This window comes from Eleutherodactylus coqui, chromosome 13, assembly GCF_035609145.1.
Source record: "Eleutherodactylus coqui strain aEleCoq1 chromosome 13, aEleCoq1.hap1, whole genome shotgun sequence".
Lineage (NCBI taxonomy): Eukaryota > Metazoa > Chordata > Amphibia > Anura > Eleutherodactylidae > Eleutherodactylus > Eleutherodactylus coqui.
This window is the reverse complement of record NC_089849.1, coordinates 9,238,249-9,266,124: the sequence shown is the minus strand read 5'-3', so window position 1 is coordinate 9,266,124 and position 27,876 is coordinate 9,238,249.

The following is a 27,876-nucleotide window of genomic DNA, read 5'->3' as shown; positions in this document are numbered from 1 at the left end:
GACCTCACCAAGCTATCTCCCATTTCCCCATCCCTTCCCCGTGCAGGCTCACCTCTCTTCCTCCCCACTCGTTCTGTGCAATGGGAGGGGGCAGGACACGGGCGGAGCTAAGCACCAGTCCGCCCCGCATCCTCCCATTAATGGCTATGGACAAGGGGCGGGGAGAGGGCGGGCACTTAGCTCCATCCATGTCCCGCCCCTTGTCCATAGCCATCAATGAGAGGAGGCGGGAGGGATTGACGCTTAGCTCCGCCCCGCCCCCTCCCATTGCACAGAGGAAGAGAGGTGAGCCTGCACGGGGAAGGGGAGGAGAACAAAGGGAAGGAGTTTAGCAGCCACGCTGCTAAACTCCCTCCCACCTACGGCCGCTGCCATGAGCTCCCATAGGAGCCCATGCAGCGGCCGACGTATTCAGGCCCAAAACATAGTTCCAGGACTATGTTTTGGGTCCGACATAAAAACGCCTGCCTCTATATTGCCTTGGCCGGTCATTTTTACGTCTCACAAATATGCCCATGTGATCTGATGCATTGAAATCCAATCATGGGAAAGAAGCCTAAGGGTGAGGCTGCCAGGCCAACCTAAGTGGTTGCTGTGCTAGGAGGTTATTCGTAGAGGAATGGAGGGAATAGTACAGGCTCTCATGTGGACACACTGACTTCTGACTGCAGGGACAAGTTACACTCACAGTTGTGGTGTCTGCCTTCTTTTCTGCACCCGCAGAGTCTGCCCTGGCTCAGAGACCTTCTGGCGTAGGGTAAAGAAGACTCCTCTCTGTCCTCCTGCACTCCATGACTTGGTTTCCTGATCCGAGACTAGCCTGGATTAGACTTGCCTACATCCTCTCTAGACTCCACTGCACTACTTCCCTGAACTCTATAAACCCCACCCATGCCTTGTCTTTTATACTATTCCTACTAACCAATCCTGAGTTAAAGTGATTCTTTCCACCCAATCCCAGTCTTAGCTAGGGCTGATTGACAAGTGACAGAGCAGGTTAGGGTGAGTTCTGCATGGCCATGCAGTGTTAGGTAGTTAGGACACCAGATGTTAACCCTCTAGTGTCCAATTAGGGCCAATACACATAAGTAAATGGTGGTACACATACAGACTCCACACGAGGCAGCTATAGAAGTGCTGTGGGACCCCCAACTCTAGGGGAACAACAAACCCATACTCCATCACCAATCAGGTAGGAGCCTATGCTCCCACAGTGCAGGGATGACGTCTTTGTCTTAATTCCTGGACAATAGCTTAAAATTTCACTTCTCCATCTATGACCTCTAAAAGGAAGATCATGGTAGTGGGAGTGTCATAATATATGTAAATAGATCAAAGAAGCAGTATAATAGTAGTTCTATTCTTACAGATAAGGGGCAGTATTATAGTTGTTATATTCTTGTACCTAGGGGCAGTATTATAGTAGTTATATTCTTGTACATAGGAGCAGTATTATAGTAGTTATATTCTTGTACATTGGGGGCAGTATTATAGTAGTTATATTATTGTACATAGGGGGCAGTATTATAGTAGTTATATTCTTGTACATAGGGGGGCAGTATTATAGTAGTTATATTCTTGTACATAGGTGGCAGTATTATAGTTGTTATATTCTTGTACCTAGGGGCAGTATTATAGTAGCTATATTCTTGTACTTAGGGAGCAGTATTATAGTAGTTATATTCTTGTACATAGGGGGCAGTATTATAGTAGTTATATTCTTGTCCATAGTGGGCAGTATTATAGTAGTTATATTCTTATACATAGGGGGCAGTATTATAGTAGTTATATTCTTGTACATAGGAGGCAGTATTATAGTAGTTATATTCTTGTACATAGGAGCAGTATTATAGTAGTTATATTCTTGTACATAGGAGGCAGTATTATAGTAGTTATATTCTTGTACATAGAGGGCAGTATTATAGTAGTTATATTCTTGTACATAGGAGCAGTATTATAGTAGTTATATTCTTGTACATAGGAGGCAGTATTATAGTAGTTATAATCTTGTACATAGGGGGCAGTATTATAGTAGTTATATTCTTGTACATAGGGGGCAGTATTATAGTAGTTATATTCTTGTACATAGGGGGCAGTATTATAGTAGTTATATTCTTGTACATAGGGGGCAGTATTATAGTAGTTATATTCTTGTACATAGGAGCAGTATTATAGTAGTTATATTCTTGTACATAGGGGGCAGTATTATAGTAGTTATATTCTTGTACATAGGTGGCAGTATTATAGTTGTTATATTCTTGTACCTAGGGGCAGTATTATAGTAGCTATATTCTTGTACTTAGGGAGCAGTATTATAGTAGTTATATTCTTGTACATAGGGGCAGTATTATAGTAGTTATATTCTTGTACATGAGGAACAGTATTATAGTAGTTATATTCTTGTACATAGGAGCAGTATAATAGTAGTTATATTCTTGTACATAGGGGGCAGTATTATAGTAGTTATATTCTTGTACATAGGAGGCAGTATTATAGTAGTTATATTCTTGTCCATAGGGGGCAGTATTATAGTAGTTATATTCTTATACATAGGGGGCAGTATTATAGTAGTTATATTCTTGTACATAGAGGGCAGTATTATAGTAGTTATATTCTTGTACATAGGAGCAGTATTATAGTAGTTATATTCTTGTACATAGGAGCAGTATAATAGTAGTTATATTCTTGTACATAGGGGGCAGTATTATAGTAGTTATATTCTTGTACATAAGGGGCAGTATTATAGTAGTTATATTCTTGTACATAGAGGGCAGTATTATAGTAGTTATATTCTTGTACATAGGAGCAGTATTATAGTAGTTATATTCTTGTACATAGGGGACAGTATTATAGTAGTTATATTCTTGTACATAGGAGGCAGTATTATAGTAGTTATAATCTTGTACATAGGGGGCAGTATTATAGTAGTTATATTCTTGTACATAGGGGGCAGTATTATAGTAGTTATATTCTTGTACATAGGGGGGCAGTATTATAGTAGTTATATTCTTGTACATAGGAGGCAGTATTATAGTAGTTATATTCTTGTACATAGGGGACAGTATTATAGTAACATAGTATGTTAGGCCAAATGAAGACAATGTCCATCTAGTTCAGCCGGATTCAACCTCCTTGTTGATCCAGAGGAAGGCAGGAGAGTTCCACGGTCTTACTGCTCTTACAGTAAAGAACCCACTTCTGTGTTGGTGATGAAACCTGCTTTTCTCTAGACATAGCAGATGCCCTTTTGTTACCATCACAGTTCTGGGAATAAACAGATCATGGGAGAGATCCTTGTATTGTCCCCTCGTGTATTTATACATAGTTATTTGATCACCTTTCAGTAGTTGTATATTTGTACATGGGGGGCAGTTTTATAGTGGGCAGGTATTTGACGTCTTCCCAGAGTTTGATCACCTGAGTTTTGTACCATATTTCTGCTAAAATCCGCTATTAAACCCGCTCTAAAAATAAGCAGACTAATTCTTGGAGCAATTGTGTCATTGTTGTACTCTCAACCACAAGAGCGGACCCACAGCCTGTACCGTGACATCAAAATATGTTTTAATATTGTTTCTAATAGTAAATTGGGGGTTGTCTAATCTATGCTTGAATAGTAGTTTGTATTCTCTCTTCGGAATAAATAAAAAACTTCCTTGAATAAGAGCCTACATACCTCTTTTAAATAACTTTTTATTACAATTTATATTTTGGAGACTTGTATCATAAATCTGATAGATTTCGTATTGAACGTACTTGAGGTGTGTGCTTTACTATCCCTGAATTAGGGTTTTGCTGCTTATGGGGATACTCTGGCAGCTATCTCAAACTGCGCATGCGTAGTCTGGCATTTGGGTTGAAAAGATTAAACCATTGGAATTATGCGCTTGCGGTATTGTCTTCATCTATGACTTTGTACTATACATGCAGGTGATACATACGGAGGAACCTTTGAATGTAATTCAGTAGTTCCGCAATACCTATTTAAAAGGTTTAGGCTCACGCAGGCACTGAGTGTAGTCGGCATTTTGCTGAATGTATCCAAGAAGACAGATGACTGGTGTTGGTCCGCGCATGCGCATTAGTATAAGAGAGGCGGCTCCGTAGCATCGCGGGTTTAACATAATCTCACGCATGCATTCTTTAATATCTAGGACATCAATGTAGGTTTTTGTTCGCGTCGGCTTTGCGTTATTTTCTTTCTTATGTATGTATTGTTGATTTATTCTGTTATTTTGTTCTACTGATGTATGTAATCATGTTTTTTTTACTATCTATGTCCCCCATGACGTCCTGTAAGACCTACGTGGGACATCCTCCTTTTTTTTTAAAAAATGACCCCCTTGGCTCCCCCTGTGAAAGTTACATGTTACTTTCACTTTCAGTACACAGTGCTCATTGAGTACAGCACTGTGTACTTGGAGAAGCAGAAGGCAGGAAGGGTTAAAAACCCCTCCTGCCTTCTTCTCCAGCTGATAACCCATTCCTGGCTCTGATTGATTGCAGTGGCAGGAGACTTAAAGGAGATGTCCCGAGGCAGCAAGTGGGGTTATACACTTCTGTATGGCCATAATAATGCACTTTGTAATATACATTGTGCATTAATTATGAGCCATACAGAAGTTATAAAAAGTTTTTTACTTACCTGCTCCGTTGCTGGCGTCCTCGTCTCCATGGTGCCGACTAATTTTCGCCCTCCGATGGCCAAATTAGCCGCGCTTGCGCAGTCCGGGTCTTCTCCTCTTCTCTATGGGGCTCCGTGTAGCTCCGTGTAGCTCCGCCCCGTCACGTGCCGATTCCAGCCAATCAGGAGGCTGGAATCGGCAATGGACCGCAGAGAAGCCCTGCGGTCCATGAAGACAGAGGATCCCGGCGGCCATCTTCAGCAGGTGAGTATGAAGACGCCGGACCGCCGGGATTCAGGTAAGCGCTGTGCGGGTGGTTTATTTAACCCCTGCATCGGGGTTGTCTCGCGCCGAACGGGGGGGGGGTTTAAAAAAAAAAAAACCCGTTTCGGCGCGGGACATCTCCTTTAAAGCTGTGGGCTTTAAGCCCAGGACCAGGCGCCATAAAGTTACAGTGCCTGGTCCTAAACAGGTTAAAGACATGGAGGAATAAAGATATATTGATCTAATCTTCACCATTTATGCTGCCACATTCTTTATATTATTACCCCTGTACTGTGACATCAGTGTGTATTACCCCTGTACTGTGACATCACTGTGTGTATTATCCCTATACTGTGACATGACTGTGTGTAATATCTCTGTACTGTGACATCACTGTGTGTATTATCCTCTAATGTGACATCACTGTGTGTATTATCTCTGTACTGTGACATCACTGTGTGTATTATCTCTGTACTGTGACATCACTGTGTGTATTATCTCTGAACTGTGACATTACTGTGTGTAATATCTCTGTACTGTGACATCACTGTGTGTATTATCCTCTAATGTGACATCACTGTGTGTATTATCTCTGTACTGTGACATCACTGTGTGTATTATCTCTGTACTGTGACATCACTGTGTGTATTATCTCTGTACTGTGACATCACTGTGTGTATTATCTCTGTACTGTGACATCACTGTGTGTATTATCTCTGTACTGTGACATTACTGTGTGTATTTTATCTGGACTGTGACATCACTGTGTGTATTATCCTGTACTTTGACATCACTGTTTGTATTATCACTATAATGTGACATCACTATATTATCCCTGCAATGTGACATAACTGTGTGTATTATCCTGTACTGTGACATCACTATGTGTATTATCCTGTACTGTGACATGACTGTGTGTATTATCTATGTAATATGACATCACTGTGTGTATTGTCTCTGCACTGTGACATCACTGTGTGCATTATCTCTGTACTGTGACATCACTGTGTGTATTATCCCTGTACTGTGACATCATTGTGTGTATTATCCCTGCATTGTGATATTACTGTGTGTATTATCTGTATACTGTGACATCACTATGTGTATTCTCTATGTACTGTGCCATCACTTTGTCTATTATTTTGGTAGTGTGACATCACTTTGTGTATAATTCTATACTGTGACATCACTATGTATATTATCCTGTACTTTGAAATCACTGTGTATATTATCCTGTACTGTGACATCACTACATTTATTATCCTTGTACTGTGACATTACTGTGTGCATTATTCCTGCACTGTGACATCATTGAGTATATTATCTCTGAACTGTGACATTACTGTGTGCATTATCCATGTATTGTGACATCACTGTGTGTATTATCTCTGTACTGTGACATCACTGCGTATTATCCCTATACTATGACATCACTGTGTGTATTATCTCTGCACTGTGACATCACTGTGTGTATTATCTCTGCACTGTGATATCACTGTTTGTATTATCTCTGCACTGTGACATCACTGTGTATTATCCTGTACTTGGACATCACTGTGTGTATTATTCCTATCCTGTGACATCACTGTGTGTATTATCCCTATCCTGTGACATCACTGTGTGTATTATCCCTATCCTGTGACATCACTGTGTATATGATCTCTCTACTGTGACATCAGTGTGTATTATTATTACATTCTGTGACATTATTGTGTGTATTGTCTCTGCACTGTGACATAACTGTGTGTATTATCTCTGTACTGTGACATCACTGTGTGTATTATTCATGAAATATGACATCTCTGTGTATTATCTCTGCACTGTGACATCACGGTGTGTATTATCTCTGTCCTGTGACATCACTGTGTGTATTATTCATGTAATATGACATCTCTGTGTATTATCTCTGCACTGTGACATTGCTGTGTGTATTATCTCTGTCCTGTGACATCACTGTGTATTTTCCCTGTACTGTGACATCACTGTGTGTATTATTTCCGTACTGTGACATAACTGTATGTATTATCCATGTCATGTGACATCTGTGTATTATCTCTGTACTATGACATCACTGAGTGTATTATCTCTGTCCTGCGACATCACTGTGTGTATTATCCCTGTACTGTGACATAATTTTGTGTATTATGCCTGTACTGTAACATCACTGTGTCTATTATTTTGGTAGTGTGACATCACTTTGTGTATAATGCTGTACTGTGACATCACTATGTGTATTATCCTGTACTTTGAAATCACTGTGTATATTATCCTGTATTGTGACATGACTATGTGTATTATCCCTGTACTGTGACATCACTGTACATATTATCTCTGTACTGACATCACTTTGTGTATTAGCCTGTACTTTGACATCATTGTGTTTATTATCCTGTCCTTTGACATCACTGTGTGGATTATCTTTGCACTGTGACATCACTGTGTGCATTATCCCTGTACTGTTGCATCGCTGTATGTAGTGTCCCTATACTGTGACATGACTGTGTGTAATATCTCTGTACTGTGACATCACTGTGTGTATTATCTCTGCACTGTGACATTACTGCATGTACCATTCCTGTACTGTGACATCACTGTGTGTACTATCCTTGTACTGTGACATCACTGTGTGTATTATCTCTGTACTGTGACATCACTGTGTGTATTATCCATGTCATGTGACATCACTGTATGTATTATCCATGCACAGTGTACATTTAAAATAAATAAAGAAGATCCGCAGCAGACCAGAGGATGAAGTAAAACAAAGTTCTTTTATTCCAAATCCATAAACGGTACAAGCAGCGACGTTTCGACCGTCTCCGGTCTTTATCAAGCATGCATGTTACCTCTATCCCACCACCTTATATACTAAAATCTAAACATGTCAGCCAATACCAGCAATTCCCAAATCCACTCCCATTGACCAATTAAAAACATTACAATCAGCTGCTGGTGTCAGTCACCTTACCGCAGAGTCTCCCACGTGATGCACTTCAGTCCCATCCAGCCGGAAATGTGGAATTCATAATACAGGCAGACGAGCAAAATAAATATTCCAGCAGCTCCTTAATGAAACATATTGAGTGCTGAGCATGCTTGATAAAGACCGGAGACGGTCGAAACGTCGCTGCTTGTACCGTTTATGGATTTGGAATAAAAGAACTTTGTTTTACTTCATCCTCTGGTCTGCTGCGGATCTTCTTTATTTATTTGGACTGCAATATATAAAGGTTGGTTCACCCTTATTGATCGGCTGTGCAGAAGTTCTTCCCCATGATTGGGTACTAAAAGTGGTGCTGCAGGACCTCTTCATCTATACAGTGTACATTTAAAGAGAGGCCTATTGTATATAGGGCTTTGCATAAAGATAACACCCAATACACATCAGAATGATGAAGTCTTTATGAGTAGTTGGCACAATCTTCCAACCGACTGCTTTTTATGCCTAATCAGGGGCGTAACTTTAGGTGGTGCAGTGGTAGCATTCGCTTTCAGGCCCAGGAAGCTTAGGAGGCCCAACGGCCTCCCTGTTCCATATCAAGACACCAGTATGATAAATTGCACATGATAGATAGGGGGCCCTGTTACAGATTTTGCATCAAGGCCAAGGACTCCTAGTTACGCCTCTGTAGCCTACAACATTATGTACTTGAATATGAGAAGAACTCTCTGTCAAAAACTACGACATAGTTGGGACAAAAAAAATCAAAAATATTAAATCTTTTGTATCATCTAGTGAATTTCAGCACACAAATTAGTGAAGAATATCGAAACCCTAAAAAAAGGAAATCAAGGAAATAAAACATAAAACACTTCTACATGATCTTAATGACTTTGAATCCGGACAAATCTACTCTAAAAAGAAAAATACCAATCACATTATAATCAATACATGGATATCTCCGAATCTGATGTATCTGAATTAGAGGAGGGTCAATCAAATTCTAAGAGACCATTGAAACGGAATTTCTGAGGCAGACATAGTCAATTTAGAAATAGATCAGTCTATCAATCACAAAAAGATTGGAGGCTATCCCAAAAAACAAGGAGGCACAGGCGCAATCACTGAAAAACCATTGATCAACTCCACTAATTTTCTAAACCAACCACTCCATACTGTATCTGCAACGGGACTATCTATATAGTCAACACTAATTCTAATCTTCCCCCAACCACAACATGTATTGGTACTCCAACCCCTACTGGTTGCCATTTATATGGGGATACTATAGCATCCTCAACGCAGGACATTTCTCTACCCTTACGTACCATAACCTCTGTGTCCCATTCTCCTACACATGGGCAGATAACAATATCTCTTACCAATATATAACCCGGCACGATGGTAAGCTCATCCCTTTCTTTAACAGCTCCTATTTTGTTAGGCCAGGCATCATCCTAGCTGAAAAAAGGGAACCATCTTATTCAGACCCCAAAATAAATTTGGGGCAAAATATGGACCCATATGATGATCTAGGAATTGTTATTCTTTCCCTCCATGATTTAAGTGGATCTAAAAGTATTTTATTAAAGGGTCTATCGTTTGTTCTGACTCCAGCATTCTCCCATTTTGAGTGGGTAAAGGGTGTGACCTTCTTCTCCAGAAAGCTGGCTTTGCATGAATGTCATGTGATGAAGAAGCCAAAATACGATATCTCAGAAAATGATAATGATGAATTTTTAAGAACTCTGGAGGAATAAGAAAATGAAAACGAGTTTGGCCCTATGGAAAGACTTGCGCCTTTTACAAATCTTAAGCCTAAATCTAAGAGCGATAAAGGGGGGGGGGGGGCAACATAGTAGTCATGGATGAATTAGATTATAAAGTAATGGTCAATAATCTAATTTCCAACATTCAGATTTATACAGTTCTAGGCAATGACCCTACTGCAACACCTCTATCGGATCTCCATGATGTCCTACTGGAGGCCCAAGAAAACAATCTAATTACATCTGATGAAATCAGATTCATCTTTAACCCAGTCCCAACTGTATCCACCTTCTATGCACTGCCAAAAATTCATAAAGAGGTGGCACTAGTGCCTGGATGCCCAATTATATTTGGCAATGAAAATCTAATGCATGGCATTAGTATGTATATTGTTACATCCTTATCCTCATATATTCATGACACAAAAGACACCATTTAAAAACTTTATGATATCAGAGTAGCCTATTGATAATGATTGATGTCAAAAGCCTATACACAAATATTGTACATGAGCTTGGAATAAAAGCAGTAGAACATTTTCTATCTACCGAGCTTATAACTAATTTGTGATAACCTTATTAAATTTTGTACTCACACATAATTTCTTTGTCTTTGGTGGTAAATTCATTCTCCAAAAATAAGGCACCGCGATGGGCACGGTATGCATGCCGACTTACACAAACCTATTTTTAGGTTGGTGGAAATCAACATATGTCTTTATTGACAAACTTGAATCAGTCAATAACATCTTCGATAATAGATTATATGATATTCGACAATATATCAACTGTAGGAGTAAAGGCATTATTTATATAGCCTGCTGCCCATGTCCTAAACTGTATGTGGGAAAAAACATACAAGAATTCTGAAACAAAATTGCTAAACATCAAAGTACCATTAGAACCAGGGCGGATACCCCGATACGCGTCATATCAATGATAAACATGGAGGAAAATGGATTCCTTGAAATTCGTCGGCTTTCGTCAGATCAAGCTAAATGAACATAAAGGAAACCTGGACATCAAACTCATAAGAGAGGAGACAAGATGGATTTTTGGTCTACAAAGTAACAGCAGATCTATCATTCTCAGCATTCTTTTAACCCTTTCCAATCCACTGTCTGATGTCTTCAGACATTCTGATTGAAGGCTGTACAGCTCCGATGTCAGAAGACGTCCGGCAGGGTACTCTTACTGTAGATTACTGGCCGCTCTGTTGTCGGGGGCCTCTCCAGCATGTCACATACTGCAGTATTGGCTCTAGCCAGCAGATGGCATCATTGTATAATGGCAGAAAGAGAAAACTCCCTAGGAAACCCTGAATTTAAAATTGGATTGCAAAGGGTTAAGATAGTCCACAAAAGTCTTTCTATCAATCATAGTTCGCAAAATAATTTTTTGTATTCTATATATTTCTATGCTTTGATGTAATTTGCATTTAGACGGCTTGTTGCATATTGATGGGATACATGTTCAGGTACAAGATGTACACACTGTTTTATGAGAGGAGATCTAATATCGATTTAAAAAATATAAACTATGATATACAGTCTACAATCATACATGTATATTATATATTATCCTCGATGAAGTGAAAGAATGGCGACCCTGGGACTTCATAGTGGATGCATTCCAACTGCTCTATTTAATTACTTTTATTGCGCAGCGTTGGGCGCATTGGCGGTGGGGGAACACACACACTCTGTTTTGCCTGTTCATGCACCGGCGACTGCACTCCATCAGACACACAATGTCATTATATCCTATTGGGTAGATTACTCCTTCTGGGCTGTCATTCATGATAGAACCATTGCTCATTGGTCTTGCACAGACAGAGCCTCACATTGGCTAGAGGTCTAATGATCCCTACCCTATCTCTATAAACAGCTGCCTTCACTATAGCCTAACTTAGCTCCCTCGATAAAGCCTGTGTGGCGAAACATGTTGGGAGGGCATGTGTTACATGTTTTTTCAGATTAGGTTTAGGGATGGCTCAACTATGCGAAAAATGATTATAGGTAGCTAGCAGAGATGAGCGAGTAGTGCGTTAGCCGAGTATCTCGCAGCTCGTCTCTAAAGATACAGGGGCCGGCGAGAGAGAGCAGGGAGGAACAGAGGGGAGATCTCTCTCCCCCCCGCTCCCCGTTGCAACTCACCTGTCACCCGCGCCGGCCCCCGAATCTTTAGAGACGAGCGGCGGGGAGATACTCGGCTAAGGCACTACTTGCTCGAGTAATGTGCCTTAGCGAGTATACTCGCTCATCTCTAGTAGCTAGGCATTGAGTCAGTCCTTTGTGGTCTGACAAAGACCTCTCTCACATCTCCAGCCTCTGTCACAACTGTGATTGATGCATAATCAGCATAGCAGTTTACTGGGAGATTATAATACGGCTACTTATATAGCACCTCTATTAACTAACACCCTGTGCATCCCATTATTGGTTGCCAACAGTTACGTCATTTCCCCAAAGACTGTATGAATATATTAGATTATGAGCCTCGTGTGGCACAGAGTGTAAGCTCTCACCTATGACCTGAAGGTTGCAAGTTCAATCCCCGCATGATTTGGGTAGCTGGCTCAAGGTTGACTCATCCTTCCGAGGTCGGTAAAATGAGAACCCAGCTTGGTGGGGGGTAATAATTACCTGAAAGCACTGCGGAATAAGTTGGTGCTATACAAATACCAAGACTTATTTATTTATTATTAGAGGCTAAAGATAATTGTCCTCACAGCCTGTCTAGCAATATATATTTAGTTAATTTATGGACTCAGCAAGGATTTAGTTCAGCCACCTATTCCACAATTTTAAAGAGACTTGGTCTGTTTTAAGCTCATATATATCAATAAAGTATTTAATTTTATATCATTCTCTTTTGGCTACTTTTTTGCCATTGCCAATTTTGGAGAAATGATGCTGCCTTAGCCAGATATTCCCCTGAGCTGCTCCCTTTCTATACAGTTTGTATTGAGACATCACTGTGTACATTAACCTTGTACTGTGATATTATGTTGTAGAGACTAACACTTTCCTGAGTTTTCATGTTCTCAACTTGTTGCTGTGTTTTAGTGGCGACCATTCATCTAAAGACTGTGATAAGCAGACTTTTTCCTCCTTCATGTGCATGGCTTATGTGAGACTTGGTGGATCTCAGGATGGGCACTTAAACCTTTGGGCACGTAAGGCGTAAGAAACGGCAAGCTCTATTTTCCTCGCTGGAGTCATACAGGGAGTGGGCAGCAGGAGAACAGTGATGCAACTGTAGCAAATAAATAACAAGTCAACGCAACAATTTTATGAAGCATTCATGTTCCCCATTGTGATTTACACCTCACACCGGACCACCATGCAGATTTTATTTCATTTCTTGACTTCAGTCAGTGACAAAAAACAGTCTTTGGATGGGAGTATAGAAAAACTTTTTTCATAACCTAAATTTGCAACATATTTATTTATTTCTAATTTGGCTATTTTTTTTTAACTGTCGCCGTAAAATCCTTGATGGGATGCTGGGAATCTAAGTGCTGCGAATTGTATCCATCCATTAGAGTAGATTCCAAGGGTTTCTGTTTTCACCTTGGAGCAAACTGATGTCATGATGTGAGATGTAGAGAGCCAACACGGTCATTTTCCTGCCCCTCCTCCTATGCCTTCTGGCTAGAATGATCCTCCGTCCTTTGTTCCTGTGTGATGATAGCCGGTGATTTTCATGAAAGGCGCGTCGGCTCTCAGTGGTTTAATGTGACACTTTTCTATAGAAAAAGTGACACTAATCCACCTTCTAGAAGAGGAAAACTGTTTCACACTTGGTGACTAAGAGTGGAAAGTTTTAAGTTTTTTTCCCCCCTCCGGCTATCAGCTATTTAATGAGGGATTGAAACAAAAGATGGCGGCTCCATTTGTACCATGTTTCTCTGAAAATAAGACACTGTCTTATATTAATTTTTGCCTCAAAATAAGCACAATGTCTTATTTTTGGGGGTGTCTTATAATACTGGAACGTGGGTCCCTCGCACTGCTCTCTGTCGCTGCTGCAAGCTGCCGTGTTCTCCTGAACGCCGACAGAGCATTTCTTCCTGGTAGCGGGGTTTGAATACCCCACATCCAGCAAGCTAATCCTCTAATTGGCTAATTGAGTGCCGTGTCAACCAATCACAACCAGCACTCGATTAACCAATCACTGCCATTCAATGATGTCATTCAAGGAATGGCTATGATTGGTTACTCAAGTGCCGGCTCTGGGTGGCTGATGCGGAACTCAATTAACCAATCAGAGCATTAGCTTGCTGGAGGCGGGGTATTCAAGCCCTGCTACCAGGAAAAAATGCTCTGTCGGCATTCAGGAGAACACAGCAGCCTACAGTAATGCCACAGCCCAAGGACCCGAAGACCGCCTACTAGGTGAGGATTGTTTTTTGTTTTTTTTTTAGCATGTAGTCTAGCAAAGTCCCACTAGAGGACATCGGACCCCCAGGCCACCCTCATAGAGTTGGTGTATGACAGTTTAGTCTCGGTTTGCTGAGGGGCATTTTGCAGGGTTCTTGCAGTGTTCCTCCAGTCCTGATGACCTTCTGCCCGGCTCTCCTCATGTGACGGCCCCTGTCCTACTATCTGCTCCAGGCTCTTGTGTTAGGAGACACAGCAAACCTTCCTTCTCTGGCACGTATAGATGTACCACCCTGGAGGAGCAGGACTACCTGTACAACCGCATGGGGCTGCAGGTACTCCTCAGGTACCAGTAGTGACAAGGACACCAGCAACACGCAGAACTGGAGAAGAATCAACCAGGAGGGAGAAGGAGAGGGGAGTTGTCTCCAGTCCCTTCTTGTGGCTGTCTTGCTGTCACCTCTCTGGCGCTACTGTTGTTGCTTTCATTTGTACCAAAGCAGGTGAAATGGATTCACAATCACTTCGGCTTCCTAACTGGAAAGGAGGTCCCTGACCTGTAAGTGACTTGGGGTTATACTGGGATCTGTAAGGGGTCCTGACATTCTTTTAAACAGTGTGCAGCATCTAAGGAGCAGGCCCACAGCCGAAGAGATAGTGGGGTAGATTGAGGCCTTGTCACGGGCCTCTACCATCTTCTCCCCTGGGGGTAGCACGGGACCCGTCCCAGGTACCGCTGGGGGAGCTTCACGGGGTAACCCAAGTAGTGGTTTACCTTAATGTCCTTTTGTCACTCATGACGCCACCGTTCCTTAGAACCGTTACACAGGAAAAAAACCCGCAGTTGGTAGTGAGCCCCCGGCTAGTCCAGCACCGAAGACCGGGGGCTCTGTTGGAAGTCGCTCAGATCGCTGGATTTTCCCATCTAACATGGATTCACACTAAAACTGATCCACAGAAAACTTGATTTTATGCTGCAGTCTGGGGTCACTGCGATAATTGCCATACATGGCAGCGCCAATCATTAGACAGACGAGGCTCTAATTGAGGGCCATTATAATATATATTGTACATGGCTGCCCACGTGTGACACACTATTTTGTAATCACGTCGTAAAGAGCTAAACAAGCGATGGCATTTGCACAATGGGAATGTAATGTTTATGTGATACAAGCGGACCACACAGGGTGGGGTTTACACTCTGAACTTTATTTATTTTTTGAGCTGTTACACTGAAGATAATGGAAAGAGATGAAAAGTGTCTAAACTATTTGATCCTGAGATGCAGAGTACATGCAAATAAGAAAATACACTCTTTGTAAAAAACCATCCCGCCCCCAGAAGAAGTTGTCGTTTTGCTGTAAAATCCGTCCTGCAGTCCCATCTCTGTAAATGCTGAGAGTTGTGGTGATTAGATGGACGGTCTTATCACTGGAGGCCCTAAAAGCGGTTCCTCCCTCGGCCTATAAGAGGCTCTCGGAGGCTCCTTGTGTGCAGTGACCTCTTCTTCCGCTTGTGTAGAGCTTGTTGGCCACTAGATGCCTCTATGCCTCTCTGAGAGGGGTGCATTATTGGGATGTAAGAAGCTGGAGGGTCGTATCCATGAATTGTCCCCCACTGGCCGTTCTGACCAGACTGATAGGAGGTGTTGGGACCAGTGGATGTGTAAGGGCACACAAGGTGACCGGGCTCAGGACGCCCCCTACAGACCACCAGCAGGTCCAACTGTTTTGTTGTTCGCCATCCAGAGACAGGGGGCGCCATCGTTACACCCTTGTGTCTGTCTGAACCATTTCCAGGCGCTTGGCTGAAGGACATTTAGTCTCACAGTGTCCAATAATGTGTACGGCCTTTGACACCCACCATCACCTCCGTCTGCAGTAATGTCATGAACAATGAAACTCGACACTACAGAGGGGAACCAGGTTGTCTTCGGTAATCCAGATTTATTTTGGACACTGATGACAGCCGTGTTCATGTCTGGAGACCTCGGGGTGAGCGCCCCAATCCTGCCTTTGCTGTGGAGCGGCACACTGCCCCTTGCTGGTGTGATGGTTTGGGGGGACATTGCATACGACAGTCGGTCCCCCCTAGTAGTGGTACGTGGGACAATGACAGCTCAGCGATATGTTCAGGACATCCTGCAGCGTCTCATGGTGGCTTCCAAGAGGCAGCAGGATAATGCTCAGCCGCACACATAAGGGGGTCACAGGAAGCCCCCACAACATTGTCACACTTCCGTGGCTGCCCAGACGCCAGATGTATGACCAGTAGAAAATTTATGGGAGCATCTGGGATACCAATTTCAATAGCCTACAAGTTTGCATCATCTATGAGCTCAGTTATAGCAAAAGTGGAAAGATATATGCCACAGGATACCATATGGAACCTGTATGCCTCCATGCCTACACGTATCACACTTTGTATCCAAGCCAGAGGCGGTACAACAGGGTACTAGAGCTTCCATGCCTGCCTGTATCCCATCTAGTATCGAAACTAGAGGCAGTACAACAGGGTACTAGAGCTTCCATACCCGCCCGTATCACATCTTGTATCCAAGCTAGAGGTGGTACAACAGGGTACTAGAGCTTCCATGCCCACTCATATCAAATCTTGTATCCAAGCTACAGGTAGTATAACAGGGTATTAGAGCCTCCATGCCCTCCTGTATCACACCTTGTATCCAAGCTAGAGGCAGCCCAACAGGATACTAGAACCTCCATGTCCACCTGTATCACATTTGTATCCAGGCTAGAGGTGGTACAACAGAGTACTAGAGCTTCCGTGCCCCCCGTATCACATCATGTATCCAAGCTAGAAGCGGTAGGACAGGGTACTAGAGCTTCCATGCCCACTCGTATCACATATTGTATCCAAGCTACAGGTGGTACAACAGGGTACTAGAGCTTCCATGCCCCCCGTATCACATCATGTATCCAAGCTACAGGTGGTACAACAGGGTACTAGAGCCTCCATGCCCATTCGTATCACATTTTGTATCCAAGCTACAGGTGGTACAACAGGGTACTAGAGCCTCCATGCCCACTTGTATCACATCTTGTATCCAAGCTAGAGGTGGTACAACAGGGTACTAGAGCCTCCATGCCCCCGTATTACATCATGTATCCAAGCTACAGGCGGTACAACAGGTTACTAGAGCCCCCATTCAAGGGGTCAGTTTTCCACAATAAATGATCCTTTTGCTCTGATATTGTAATCCCTTATATCAATGTTACAATGAGACAGACACAGTTTCATCCCATCCAACAACTACTGGGGGAGGAATTTTTAGACAATGCGTGTAGATTGATTCCAACCACGGCTTATCACTACACACACACTGGCTATCCATCTGCTACCTCTGCCCCTCTCATTTCCCCTTAGACAGCAATTGTGCCCCCTTTTGTACCCCAAAGAGTTATAGTGTTCCCACATAGAAATAGTTTTCCCATATTGTCCATCGCAAAATCATGATACTGCCCTCTTAGTACCCCACAGTCATGTTGTCCTTCTTTTTGTCCCATACAGTAATCATTCCCTGTTGTAACCCCACATAGTAATGCCCACTTAGTGCCCCATAGTTGTGCTGCCCCCTTACTGCCCCCCACAAAATAATAGATTGTTTTGTGCCGCGACAAGGCAATAGTCCCCATGTAATTACTATGCACCCCCGACAAATTAATGAGCTAATAGTGTCCCCTTACTGATCCACACAAACAAATAGTGCCTCCTTTGTGTCCTGCATAGGTCCCTCTGCCTCTTCATGGCTGCACTCATAACTGTTCAATAATGAATAAGGGCTTGTTCACACTAGCTCTACTGATTTTCGTTCCTCTGTTCCATTTTTGGAACGGAGAAATGGAAATAAGATGGAATTAAATGTTTCCGATTTTTTCCAATTAATTTCAATGGGTTTTAAAAAAAAACCTGAAATGTTTCACTTTGCCTTCATAATAGAGCAAATAGCGCAACAGAAAACAGAAAAGAAATGGAACAGAAGAAAAAAAACAGTTCAGCTTTTAAAAAAAAAACTTGAAATCTCCGGGGAAAAATTGGAAACGCTTAATGCCGTTGTATTTCCATTTGCTCTAAAAATGGAATAAATGAACCAAAATCTCTAAAGCTAGTGTGAACAAGCCCTTAGTTCTCTACTTTTACTGCTGTGGTATTATCTTCAAGGGTTTTATTCCATCTATGCTCTTTTCAGTGTATATCTACAAAAGTTCACTTTTATCTAGAGCAGACAGAAGAGAATGATTGTAGATATCACACTGAAATCACAGAGGGGGAGAAACATGCTTAAAGACATAACTGACAGAAAAAGAAACCAGACACAGGATATACACTACAGGAAAGGCTCAATCGCCATTTAAGGTGGTAGAATGCAGCAATATAGAAGAGCAAAAATGTTAATGTGCAGACTGATTGAGCAGCCACTCAACTCAACCCAGGGTGGGAGAGGAGTGACTGTTAACAAACCTAGTCTGCACAATATGAACCGATACCAAGATGACCACCATAGATAGGTGCGCCACACATACAGGTGTACAACCCGCACTGATTGAGCAGTGGATTGCCCTGCATTAATAAGTGTGCCACACTGGCATGCCATCCTGGGCTCCTCCAGCATCTATAGCAAACCGCACGCATAGAAAACACACACTGATAAATGCAGGTGTTAGTATTTTACGCCCAAAACACGTAAGCTGGTGTGCCGCGGCAAGGCCACAGCGCCTACGCAAGAACCCACACTATCTCACAATTAACTACTTAAAATCACAGAGGTGAGAAGTAGCACACTGAGGGGAGCACTGACAGAAGAAGACAATTAAAGATAGAGCCTCAGGTCTTTTTTTATGCCCACCAGATAATATCCAGAGTAACTGCTGTGTGCCACATGGACAGCAGCGAGACCTGCTGGGAGTGACTCAATAAGGTGCTGGTAGGTTATCTCAGGTATCAGGAGCCATGCATCCCACAGTTGCAGAAGGGTGTGTGGCAGAGGATCCATAGAGCAAACATGATGATCAAGGTGGTCCCACTGATGCTCAATTCGGTTCAAGTCTGGGGGAATCAGGGTGCCAGAGAAGTACTTAGAAGTCTTGGTCATGCCCTTCCAACCACTGTTGTACATTTCTAGCCGTGTAACATGTCGCAGTGTCTCGCCGAAAGATCCCATCTGCTCCAGGAAGACAAACAGCATGTATGAGTTACGTGATTTGCAAGGATGGAGTCATAATCAAGTTGATTTAGAGTGCCTATCACATTGATGAGCGGCCCCCGAGAATGCCACGAAAAAACTCCCCAAACCATAATACTGCCAACACCAGCTTGTGTTCTTCAAGCAATGGTTGCCGGGTGCTTGTTGTCTGATGTTTCTCGCCTAACACGCCAATGTCCATCCATTTGATAAAGCTGAACACGTGACTCATCGGAGAAGGCAACCTTTTGACAATCAGTGGTGGTCCAGTTTTAATACTGCCATGCCAATTGAAGCCTTTTCTTCCGATGCATGAACTGCTGTTTAGAGCCACGTCTGGTGGCCCCCTGGTTCATCTTCATTATGATATGCTCCACTGTAGCTTATCAGTCGACCCTTGCGTACCTTCAGAGCCGACGTTCACCTCTCACATCAATGGCACGTGGTGCTCCACGGTTTCCAAGTCGGTTATTCCCAATGATGCCATTTGTTCTCTCTTGATACACTTTTACCAGAGCAGCAGGCGGATGGTAACAAACTGCGCTGTTTGAGTAATACCGCCACCCTTGGCCAATAATCATCCCTTTTTACAACTCTGATCCATCGCTCCTTTTACCCATGAGAACAATGAATGGAAGTTATGTGAGCAGTAAACTATCGGACACCTTATATACCCATCAAGCCAGCCCACCACACGTCACGTACTTCATGGGCTATGCGCTGCCGATGTCGAAAGTAGTGGTCATAATGATGTGACTCGACTGTGTAATATCACACTGGAAGTGGAAGCAGGCAACTGATTGATTACCTGGGTGAACGGAGGAGGTCACTGGGAGACTGGGTGAGGGAGCGCAAACCCGGATGATTCCTGAGAAAACCGTCAGACTTGACATGCCTGCACATATATTGTGGCACGCTTGTACTCTGTGGGCCTATATGGCAACATAGTATATCTTCTGGATGCCATATGTGTTACAATATATCTCAGAGCGCACTTTATCTCTTGAGGCACATAAGGTGGTATTGTATATCTCTGGAGCACAGTAGTCTTATGATGATTACTTGCCTGACGATATCATCCTGGAAGTTGTACTTTTTTTTTTTAATAGTGGTACCTTGCCCTCATATACCCAGCAGGGGCATTCAAAAATGTATGGACCCACTTTTATCTTGTAACACCCCAAAACATTCGCGATGTACTGAAGTCCCTCCAACAGTAGACTAGTACTGTATACTGTATGAGATGACGACCTCTTCCATCATCTACTACCGCAGACGATATTAATTACTGAGGAACAAACGTCTGAAGTGTTCTGGTTACCGCACTTGTAAAAACACATTAACGTCTTGGAAGCTCTTTCAAGCAGCGAATTCTGGCAGTAATTTGTATATAATGTATAAGAACAATGTTTGTTCCCAGTGTTGATACTTATGGCAAAAGTTTATAAAGTTCAAGTTATTAAGGTTAATGAAGGATGGCGGAGAACACGAGGAGATAGAGAAGGAAGGAAGCTGAATGTATACAATCTGAGTGACTGTATGAGGAGCGTTATATACATGTCAGTATTACCTAATGGTCACCTTATAGATCTACAAGTCCTGAGAGAAGAGAACATGGTCCATATCACTGTATATAAGAAGATGTATGACCTATAGCAGCGGCACATATATAACTATACAATACTATGCAAAGGTTTTAGGCAGGTGTGGAAAATATCTTGTAGAGTACGAATGCTTTTGGCAATAGAAGGGTTAACCCTATCCAATCCACTGTCTGACATCTCAAGACATTCTGATTGAAGCTTGTACAGCTCCAATGTCAGAAGACGTCCACCAGGATATTCTTACTATAGATTACTGGCTGCTGTGTAGTTGGGGGCCTCTCCAGCATGTCACATACAGCAGTACTGGCTCTAGCAAGCAGGTGGCGCCATTGTATAATGGCAGAAAGAGAGAGCCCCCCTAGGAAAGCCTGAGTCCAAAATTCGATTGCAAAGGGTTAATAGTTTATTTTTGTCAGTTAACAAAATGCAAAGTGACTGAACAAAAGAGAAATGTAAATCCCATCACTATTTGGTGTGACGCCCTTTGCGTTCCATCAGTTCTTCTAGGTACACTTGTACATAGTCAGGGATTTTGTAGGATTATAGACAGGTGTATGATTAACCAATTATACCAGACAGGTGATAATGATCATCATTTTTAGATGTATGTTGAAACAGTCATTAACTGAAATAGAAACAGCTGTGCAGGAAGCTTAAAACTGTTGAGAAGAAGCCAAACTCTGCCATAAAGGTGATGTTATGGAAGACAGTTTCATGTCACAGGCCATACACCCTGGCAAGACTGAGCACAGCCACAAGGTAGTTATACGGCATCAGCTAGGTCTTTCCCAGGCAATGATTTCAAAGCAGACTGTGGTTTCAAAATGTGCTGTTCAAGCGCTTTTCAAGAAGCACGAAGAAATGGGAGATGCTGAGGACCGTAGACACAGTGGTTGGCCAAGGAAACTTAGTGCAGCAGATAAAAGACACATCATGCTTATTTCCCTTTAAAATTGGAAGATAGCCAGCAGTGCCATCAGCTGAGATCTGTCAGAAACCGGTGGGACCCAGGTACACCCATCTGCTGCTTGGAGGAGTCTGGTCAAAAGTGGTCTTCAAGGAAGAACTGCTTTTAAAAAGCCAACGCAGAAATAAGGCCAAGCAACTCAACAATGTACAAAAACATAGGAACTGGGGTGCAGAAAAATGGCAGCTACCATCAGGCCCAACAACAGAGTAATGTTGGCCATTGTCCCCAAACCTTTTTAGCACTGCTTCTAGACATCTCTAACTAGTGATGGACTTATTTATTGTGGGCCCACAAGTGGAGATTATTCAGTTTAGAATTTTGTGAACTGGAATGAAGGGAAGGCATGAGGACTTACATTGAACGGCTCCTTTTTTAGAGCCCCCTAGCCCTATATTAGAGCCCTTTATTACAAGATTAAAAGAGAAGCCCCTACACTAGGCACCAGAGGGATGAGTGTGCTGTAGTATCACATATTGTACCCACCGGGCGTGTGACACCAGATAGTGTCACACTAGTATCTACATAAGCCTTTAATAATGATCATTGGCAGCAGACTGAGGGTCCCGCAGAATCCAGGAGTGCTGACCGCCCTCCACCCAAACAGGGAAGAAAAGTATATAGTACAAAAAGCAATGTGAGGGTAGCGCTCCAGCAGGATTGTTGCAGATATACCTCCAAAATTCCCCCCCAAATCACATATAGATCCAAAGAAAGAATGGGAGGGGGGAGCAAGTAGTATTGAAGGAAGATCCAAGCCATGTAGGAATAAATGTCCCAGAATTTATTTCAAAGGCAATACATCTTGGGGGTCTCTCAGGCTAGCGCCACCTTCCTCAGGCAGTACATAAGGTGTATCACATATACAGCAAAGCACAAATCTATCTATACAGAAAGTACATAGACATTCACTTACATGGCCACCACCATCTTCCCTCCTATACCCTGAAAGTCCTAACCAGAAGTGGTAATCGCCACATGACTTCATCCAGGATATGAAAGTTTCCATATTATAATGGAACACTTTGCTATATTGAATGCTAAGTAATCCTCTTCCCATATGTAACAATATATACATATTGTCCTATTAAAAAACAGGGAGATTCATTACTAATCTGCGTGGTGACCTCCAAACCGGAAATATATGGGCTCATACAGGAGCCGCACAGGTGGGGGGAATGAGATTCATTGAGAAGGACAATGGAGAAAGGCAAGGAATGTAATTAAGAGTGAGACATCATGACCACTACCCCCTAATGGGGCATGGGGTGAATATGTGTCTCCTTCCCCAGGACACGGCCATGATGTCTGGGGTCCTCACTGGAAACTGGAAAAACTGGTTTCTGTGCAGAAGTATGATAAATACATGAATAATGGGACCAGTCACTCCTTATGTAAATGATGTGCCCCCCTTGTTGTAGGTGATTAATGACATTAACAGAAGACCTTTGATGTAATACGCATCGTCAATCAACGACTCATTAGGCAAATTGATTAGATGAAGGGGGGTATGCTTTTTTGAAGGGTCCAATAAATGAATGACTGACCTTGACGGATCAACTAAGGCCTCCATTAGTGCCCTTGACTATAGCAAATGAGAATATGGCCTCCAGATATTTTCGTCTATCTATCAGCACTCAGTCCTCCTTTAGTCTGCCCAATTCAATTGTATGGACTCCACATTCTCCATCCCAGGCCACGAGGACCATGTTAAACTACCCATCCTGATATGAGGGAAATACCTTTTGCTGGGATTCCAGTTACAAGCTGTATTCTGTGGGGGAACATGGCAGCAAGTGTTCAGTCTCCCTGCAGTGTTCCCAGAGGGCAAGAGTGGTATGACACGGTGCCAAATAAAATCAATAGTCTGTCATTGTAATTGTAAGAGGGTGCCATGTGCAGGAATGTTCGTAATGACCAAATTTTATTTACAGCAATGGCCGTGTACAATTGTGCGCTATGCCTTTAACAGTTTTCATGGTGTATGTTTCCTTAAGTAAAGTGCCTTAAACATGGAATGCGGTGGCAGGTGGGTCATCTGGTCGCTAGGCAACTGGAGGTAATAAAAAGGGTTCCACACAGTCGAGTAGTGTTGTAATTACGAGATATGTGCTGACGATAGCGTATTCTCCTTGCACTTGTGGCGTCAAGCACTGTCACTGATTTTGCCCTCAAGAGGAAGAGGCACATGAAGGGGCCACTTGATAGAATGGGAAGGCGCATCTTGAGCTGTCCAGCATCCTTGCGGATTTCCCAAGAGTTCGAGTTTAGAGCGCCATTATCTGAACCTCCTACTGCCCTCCCTGTCTGTGCAACACGGTGAAAACAAACCAGAGAGATTTTGCCTCTCGAGTTCAATAAACAGTTCTGCTGCAAGCTAGCCTGTACAATGTGGTCCATCCAGCGAGAGGTCTGCTCCCACTCTACTAACCGAACCCTGGTAAGACATGTGATTGGGCCCATGAACACAGGTTCCCCCAAACCGGTGACCTCGGGGGCAGAGACTGTTAATGAACCCTTAGTGGAGCGTCCCGTAGGGTGACCCCGGACACATGGCATATGCTGAGGAGCTGGGAGGGCAAGATGCTGGCTTGTCACGGCGGCACTCACCACGCTCCCTCCCGGAGGGATGCACATAGCCAAGGCTAGGGCAGCGCTGGGCCTTTCTGGACACCCCTGGCATAGGGATGCCCAATAAACTGGGGAATAGGGGTTGTGATTGTCACGCAAGACGCCACCGTTCTGGTACCCACCGCTATGAACATCAGCGGGGAAATAAACAAGCCACAGACAGTAGTATAGTACCTCAGGTCCCTGGGAACGGTCAGGGCCTGGAAATAACTTTTACTTGAAACTTCAGCAGTACACAAGGCACAAATGACAAACTTGACAAGTGCAGGAATTAGATAAGACAAAGTACCTCCACACGGAAGATCCAGACTTCAGACCGCCTGTGTGTGACTAAATAAAGACGCGTACCTCCACTCAGCAGGACCTAGACTTCAGGACACTGGAGTGTGAACAATGAGAATAGAGTGCCTCCACCTGGCGGTCCCAGACTTTAGGACGCACGGGTGTGAAACACTTAGAAAGAAGTACCTCTGCACTAGGCCTTGGGAATGTCTTACTCACTGATTTACTCACTTTCTCTTTCTGGGGGCTCACTCTATCAACTTCATGGAAACAGACACTCCAGGAAATCTCTCTTCCTCCTTCATCGTCAACACATGAGAGCTGAAGGTGTCCCCATGTGCTTCTGTGCTTTGCTCTCTAAGCTCCAGAAGATGGACTCCACTCTGAACTCCAGAAGACATGGAACTCCTTTCCCGCTCTCCATCATTCACATTCAAAACCTCTCTCATACCATGTGACAGGATAGAATTGATACATTTACAGACAGCTCATGCTTTGCAGACATTAACCCATCACATGCTGCAGCTGTGCAATACACATAACAGAATGACAAGACAGTTCTGCACAGTGCATCAACACAAGACATTACATGTATGACATTATGGAGGGGGCCAGGAAAGCATGTACTGGGCCACTACACTTAGCCTCCCCTGTTAGGCAATATCCAGACCTGCCTGAGGCCTCTTCTACCATGAAGAAACCTAGGTCCTCCAGGGAGAAAGAGAGAGATGTTCATTACAGATGGCCTCCACTCTGGCTAATTAATTGAGGTCCTAAATAAGGGACTCCCTTCGATTAACTAAGATTACCCCAAAATAGGATTTGGGTTTCGTAAACCAGAAAATCCTGTAACCTTCCTATGACCAAAGATGAAGACTTGGTTATCACATGAAGATGATCTAACATGTGACTGTGTCAATGGGGTCAAAAAGTAGTTAGAGGAGCCATCAAAAATCAAACTGGGGCTGATTTTTTGGGATAGTCAAGCCTCCATATTCTCCATCCCAGGACCCATAATTATAAAACTTTATAAGGAGGACTCAAAACTTGTTACCTAGCTTGAGAGAAGGAAAGACCACTGAGATGCTCCTCAACTGAACTGGAAAGGAGAATCCCCATGGAGGTTCACTTTATCCATGTGAAATGGGCTCATAGCAATCACAGGGATATTTTTAAAGCTACACACTCCCTGGTATCAGACCATCGAATAGATCAGGCCTTGTCTCATGCAAACTGAATTCTAAAAATAACTACAATATTTTTCAACTATTCAAGACTACGACCCCAACAGCCAACAGTACTTAAAAATATCCCAGGAGTCCTAAAAAGTCCACCACAATAAAACATTTACATCTGTTGGCCCACAAACACGTGTCTTTGTGCAGTTACTTGTAGTCAGGACTGGCGAGCTGATATTCCAGGTCCTTGTTTGGGATTCTTGACTATTTGATGTCACCACCTGTGTGCAGAAATCTTTTGAATTAGAGGAATTATCACCTGCTGTGTCTCAGTGACAAGAATAGTCGTGGGCGAAAAATAATTCAAAACAAGATATACAGAACAATATGTGCAATTAGTGCTGCCACAATTTGTCCTACTTGAAATTCGATTTTTTAACTGGGGGTCCCAAGAAGTGTTGAGCAAACCAAAACAGTCAAACCTTGTTTTGGTGTAAACCAGAACCTCAGTTGATTTTTCTTGAACGAACCCACCAAAGTTACTCCTCATCATCCACTGATGCCTTGCAGCATTGGGGTCCTAGGTTCAAGTCTGGCCAGGGCAACATCTGGATGGACTGAGTACGAATGTTTGTAGAAACTCACAAAAACATCCACACAGATGTTGTCCTTGGTTAGATTTGAACCTAGGACTCCAGTGCTGCAAGGTATCAGTGCTAACCAGTCAGTGGAGGATTGTTATGCCTCTTTAACAGTCTTATATACCAGTTCTAGAGGTATTGATGAAATTCTGATTTTGGTTCAAATGAATTTAGATGGAGCCAAAGTTTTTGCTGAGGTTCGGTGAACCGGCCAAACCAAACTTTTCTAAAGTTCACTCAACAATAGTTTGGATTTTGGAAAATCTCTAAAAAATACAAATATTGTGATAGTTTTAAGATTTGGAGAAATTCGAAGTAATAAAACAATGAAAATACTTTGGTCACATTTTGAGTGTGCTTCAGAAGGAGTCACCGAAAATCACCATCATAAACCAAACCTAACCAAAGAAGTGGGATATAAAGACAATTGTAATCATACCATGGCTTCCTTGAACAGCCAGGTCCCAAATTGCCATTTTCACAAAAATTACCATCATACCACGCCACAGCCCAGGAATTTCTGTTTTTGAACGGCATGTAGTATGCAAGCTAATTGAACGGCATGTAGTATGCAATGCCCGATGGACATTTTAGTTGCAGAATTGATCTCTACCCCCTCAGAACACACCCTAAGTAAGCTCAATGGTCGCAGTAGAGAACGGCATTGCGCATGGGCAGGGGAAAACACAGTATTTCCAGCTCAAGGAAGCTGGAAACCTCAATCAAGAGCCATTGGGCCTGCTTTTAGGAGACAGTGATCGATAGAGCCCAGACCAGTGCTTCAACTGAAACACCCAAGTGGACTAAATACAACTAACTTGCATACTGAGTGCCACTTGAAAACGACAATTTAGGGACATGGCGTCGTATGATGGTAATTGCAAAAAAATGAAAAAAAAAATAAATACCAGCGTGGTTTAGGATGAGAACAAAAATAATGACAAAGCGACAACGGAATGTTAGAAGTACAGATGAGCGACCACACTCATCCGAGCTTGATGCTCGTTCGAGTATTAGGGTACTCGATATGCTTGTTACTCGAGACGAACACCACGCGGTACTCAAGTCAATTGCATTTCGTTTCCCGCATGTTTAGCACCATTTTCTAGCCAATAGACATGCGGGGAAGGCATTACCACTTCCTGCGCTGACGTGCCAGCCCCCCCCCCCCCCCCACAGTAGTGAGTGGCTGGGCCGATCAGGTGACCGCCGAGTACTTAAAGTGGTCCTGCCCGCGGCTCGCCTCAGACGCATGCTGGCAGAGGTTAGGGAAAGTGCTGCTGCTGATATATGGACAGTGTTAGAGTAGGATCCTGTCGTCAAGAACCCCAACGGTCCTTCTTAGGGCTACTCTTCATAGTGTGCATTACTGTTGTGGCTGTCTGGGAG